A 5779-nucleotide genomic window follows, 5' to 3' on the forward strand; every position below is an offset into this window, starting at 1 on the left:
CAGGTGATCCACCCGCCTCAGCCTTCCAAAGTGCTGGGATTATAAATGTGAACATGGTGCCTGGCTAATTTAGGTATTTTTAATGTCTCAGAAAAGTTCTGTAGTTTTCAGGACAAAGGCTTTTTACTTCTTTTATTAGATATATTCATATGTTCATTCATTTAATAGATATATTCATATGTATTTTATGATTTTTGGTTCTATTATAAATTTTTTTGTACAGTTTGATTTGTTGTTAGTACTTGGACATACAATTGATTTTGCATCCTTAATATGTTGAACTCACTTATTAATAGTTTATAGATTTTTTGGATTTTCTATACAAAAGCAATGTTATTTCTTTTTTCTAATCTTTATATATTTTATTCCTTTCTTCACCCTCTTATATTGGGTAGGGCCTCTAGTACCATAACTGAATAAAAGTGGTGAAAGTGGACAGTGTTGCATTATTTCCCACTTCAACCAAAAAGTATTCAAAATCCCACTATATGTATAATTGTAGGATTATGAGATTGAGAAAGTTTCCTTCTGCCCCTGGTTTGCTGAAAGGTTTTATCCCAAGTGGATGTGAGTTTTATCAAATGCTTTCTATGAAGCTATCAAAACGATGATATGATTTTTCTCCCTTATTCTGTTAATGTGGTATGTTATACCGATTATTTTTAAGTGTAATCTAATCTTGCATTCCTGGAGTAAACCCTACTGATCATGTATTATATATATATATCTTTATATACTGCTGTATTTTATTTTATGTTATGTTATGTTATGTTATGTTATGTTATGTTATGTTATGTTATGTTATGTTATTTTACACGGAGTCTCACTCTGTCACCCAGGCTGGAGTGTAGCAGTACAATCTCAGGTCACTGCAACCTCCACCTCCCAGGTTCAAGCAATTCTCCTGCCTCAGTCTCCTGAGTAGCTGGGATTACAAGCGCCCGCCACCATGCCTAGCTAATTTTGTATTTTTAGTACAGACTAGGCTTCACCATGTTGGCCAGGCTGGTCTCAAACTCCTGACCTCAAATGATCTGCCCATCTCGGTCTTCTAAAGTGCTGGGATTACAGGTGTGAGCTGCCGCGTCCGGCCATACCTTTATATATTACTGGATTTGATGTATTCATATTTTGTTGAAAATTTTTGCCTCTATGTTCATGAGGAATTTTGGAGTGTAATTTTCTCTTCTTATAATTTCCTCGTCAGATTTTGGTATCAAAGTTCTGTGGCATCATAAATAAATTGTAAAGTATCTTCTCTTTCTCTGGTTTTTGAAATTTTTCTTGTAAAATTGGTGTCTTTTTTTCCTTAAATTTGTGGAAAATTCACAAGGAAAGTCATCTGAGCCTTGTGTTTCCTTGGGGAGAGGGTTTTTACATTATAGATTTAATTACTTTAACAGATATAGAATCATTCAGATTTTCTTCCTTTTTGTATTAATTTTTGTAAGTTGTGTTTTGCAAGGAATTTTCCCATTTTCTTCAAGTTGTTAATTGATTGGCATACAGCTATTTATTATATTTTTTCATCTTCTTAATACCAGTATAATCTGTATGTATGCACCTTTTCCATTCATGATATTGGTAATTTGTGCTTTATTTTTTTTCTCTTGATTAGTCTTGCTAGGGGTAGTAATCACTTCCAAGAACAAATTTTTATTTTCAGTACATCTGCTTTCTATTTCACTGATGTCTGCACTTTTCTTTATAATCATTCTTCCTTATACTTTCCTTGGGTTTAACTTACTCTTTCTAGTTTCTTCAGTTGGAATCCAAGACATCTTTGATTTTATTTTCTAACACATGCATTTGAAGTTGTAATTTTCCTGTGGGAGGCCAGGCGTGGTGGCTCACGCCTGTCATCCTAGCACTTTGGGAGGCCAGGATGGGCGGATCACCTGAGGTCGGGTGTTCGAGACCAGCCTGACCAATATGGAGAAACCCCATCTCTACTAAAAATAACAAAATTAGCCGGACATGGTGGTGCATGCCTGTAATCCCAGCTACTCAGGAGGCTGAGGAAGGAGAATCGCTTGAATCCAGGAGGCAGAGGTTGTGGTGAGCCGAGATCGCACCATTGCACTCCAGTCTAGACAAGAGGGAAACTTCATCTCAAAAAAAAAAAAAAAATGTCCTGTGAGTGCATCCATTTTGATAGGTCTTATTGTCATTTTCAATATGTTCAAAATAATAGTTTCTAACGTGATTTCTTGTTTCAAGTGTTGGTTATCTAAAAGTACATTGCTGAGCCAGGCACGGTGGCTCACACCTGTAATACCAGCACTTTGGCAGGCCAAGACGGACAGATCACGAGGTCAGGAGATCAAGACCATCCTGGCTAATACAGTGAAACCCCATTTCTACTATAAATACAAAAAATTAGCCAGGCGTGGTGGCGGGCGCCTGTAGTCCCAGCTACTGAGGAGGCTGAGGCAGGAGAATCGCTTGAACCCAGGAGGCGGAGGTTGCAGTGAGCAGAGATTGCGCCACTGTACTACAGCCTGAGCAACAGAGTGAGATTCTGTCTCAAAAAACAAAAAACAAAAACAAAACAAAACAAAGAAACATTGCTGGCGTGTGTGGTGGCTCACACCCGTAATTCCAGCACTTTGGGAGGCCAAAGCAGGTGGATCACTTGAGCCCAGGGGTTCAAGACCAGCCTGGGCAACATGGGCAACCCTATCTTTACAAAAAAAAAAAATACAAAAAATTATTTGGGCATGGTGGTGTGTGCCTATAGTCCCAGCTACTTGGGAGGCTGAGAGGTAGGAGGATTGCTTGAGCCTGGGAGGTTGCAGCTTTAGTGAGCTCTGTTCATGCTACTGCACTCCAGCCTGGGTGACAGGGTGGAATTCTGTCTCAAAACAAAAAAAGTATGTTGCTGGCTGGGAGTGGTGGCATGCTCCTATAGTATAACCTACTTGGGAGGCTGAGGCAGGAGGACTGCTTGAGCCCAGGAGTTCAAGGCTGCAATGAGCTATGATTGTACCTGTGAATAGCCACTGCACTCCAGCCTGAGTAACACAATGATGCTCCATCTCTCAACTTAAATAAACAACAAAAAAATGTAAAGTTTGTGCCTTACTTTTCAAACATTTTGGGATATTCTGATTACCTTTTCATTGTTAATTTTCAGTTTAATCCCACTGTCAGTAGAGATACACTCTGAAATACCAGTCTTTTGTAATTTACTGAAATTTGATTTAAGACATAAAATTTAATCTCTTTTGATAAGGATTTAAGGACTGTGTATCTGCAGTGTTTGGTATATTGCTGTATCCAAGTTGATTAGGTCAAGTTCATTGACAGTGTTTTTCAAATCTTCTATATCTTTACTAGTGTTTTATTGTTTTGATCTGTTAGTTACCATATCAATCCATTTGTGAGGCTAAAATAAAATACCTTAGACTGGCTGATTTATAGACAACAGAAGTGTATTTCCACAGTTCTGGAAGCTAGGAAGTCCAATATCAAGGCACCAACAGATTCGATGTCTGACAAAGGCTCACCCTGCTTCATAGATAGTGCTTCTTGTTGCATCCTCGCATGGCAGAAGAGGAAGAAAGGGCAAACAGACCCTCTCAAACCCATTCACAAGGACACTAATCGCATTCATGTGGGCAGAACTTCCATGATCCAGCCAACTCCCAAAGGCTCCATTTCCCAATACCATCACATTGCAAATTAAGTGTCAACATATGGATTTTAGGAAGAAAAATTCAGACCACAACAGATAGCAGTGTTACAGTCCTCCATTTTAATTTGTAGTTGTTTATTTCTCTTTCTAGTTCTGTCATTTGTTCATTTGTTTACTATATTTTAAAGCTATGTTATTAGGTGCACACCGATTTTTTATTATCTTCCTCTTGAGCCATTTATTTAACTGTTTCTTTACCTCTAGAAATATTTCTTATCTTAAAGTCACTATAATTATAATATAGACACATCAGCTTCCTTTTGGTGTTTGTATAGGATACATTTACCTATTTATTTTTCTTTTTATTTATTTATTTATTTTTGAGACAGTGTCTTGCTCTGTCATCCAGACTGGAGTACAGTGGCACAAATCTCAGCTCACTGCAACCTCTGGCTCCCAGGCTCAAGCCATCCTCCCACCTCAGCCTCCTGAGTAGCTGGGACTACAGGCTCACGCCACCAAACCTGGCTAATTTTTGTACTTTTTGTAGAGACAGGGTTTCATCATGTTGCCCAAGCTGGTCTCAAACTCCTGAGTTCAAGTGACTGCCCACCTCGGCCTTCCAAAATGCAAACTATTTATTTTTAACTAGTCTGTATTCTTATATCTAAAATGTGACTTGTAAATAGCATATAGTTGAGGCTTTCTAAAAGCCAATTTGGCAATCTTAGACTTTTAATAGGAGTGTTTAGTCCATTCATATTTAATGTAGTTACTGATTTGGTTTGCTTATAAGTCTATAATCTTGCTATTTGCTTTTTATTTGCTCTGCCTATGCTTTGTTCCTTTATTCTGTCTTCCTTGCCTACTTCTAAATTAATCAAATATTTTTAATATTCTATTTTATCTCCTCTATTTTTAGTTACATTTAAAAAAAAATTTTTTTTTTTTGAGATGAAGTCTCACTCTGTCACCCAGGCTTTAGTGCAATGGCACAATCTCAGCTTACTGCAACCTCCACCTCCCAGGTAGAAGCGATTCTCCTGCCTCAGCCTCCCAAGTAACTGGGATTACAGGTGCCTGCCACCATGCCTATCTAATTTTTGTATTTTTAGTAGAGACTGGGTTTCACCATGTTGGTCAGGCTGGTCTCGATCTCCTGACCTCAGGTGATCCACCCACCTCGGCCTCCCAAAATGCTGGGATTACAGACATGGGCCACCATGCCTGGCCTAAATTTTTTTTTAATAAACATTTTTTAAAATTATTATTTTTTTTTTTTCAAAAAGTGTCTCACTATGTTGCTTAGGCTGGTCTCGAATCCCTGGGCTCAAGCAATCCTCCTGCCTCGCCCTCCCAAGGTACTGGGATTGCAGGTGTGAGTCACCATGCCCAGCCAGTTATATATTTCTGTATTGTTCTTTTAGTGATTTAATGGCTACCCTAAAAACGTGCAAATGCATACTTGACTTAGTATTGTCTATTTCTCAAACACTACAAGCAACTTACAGCAGTTTAACTCCATTCACATCCTTGCCATTCTTTGTGCTATTGTTGCCATGTATTTTCCTTCTGTGCATAAAGCCCATAAGACATAGTTACCATGGTTGCTTCAAACAGTCAATATCTTTTTATATTTACCCAGGTGTTTATCTCTTCTTATGCTTTTCATTCCTTCCTGTACTTCTGTGCTTCTATTTAATATTATTCTCCTCCAGCCTGAAGAACTTCCTTCAAACTTTCTTAGAGTATGTGTCTGCTAGAAACAAAATCTCTAACTGTAATTTGCTTAATTTTTTTTTCTTTTTAACTTTCTTTCTTTCTCTTTTTTTTTTTTTTGAAACAGAGTCCCCCTAGGCAGGAGTGTAGTGGCGCCATCTCGGCTCACTGCAACCTCCGCCTCCCAGGTAGGTATTCTCTTGCCTCAGCCTCCTGACTAGCCGGGATTACAGGCACATGCCACCATACCCAGCTAATTTTTATGTATTTTTAGTAGATACGGGGTTTCACCATGTTTGCCAGACTAGTCTCAAACTCCTGATCTCAGGTGATCTGCCTGCCTCAGGCTCCCAAAGTGCTGGGATTACAGGTGTGAGCCACCACACCCAGTCTTAACCTTTATTTTGATGAATGTTTTTAAGT

This window comes from Colobus angolensis, unplaced genomic scaffold, assembly GCF_000951035.1.
Source record: "Colobus angolensis palliatus isolate OR3802 unplaced genomic scaffold, Cang.pa_1.0 Scaffold6, whole genome shotgun sequence".
NCBI lineage: Eukaryota > Metazoa > Chordata > Mammalia > Primates > Cercopithecidae > Colobus > Colobus angolensis.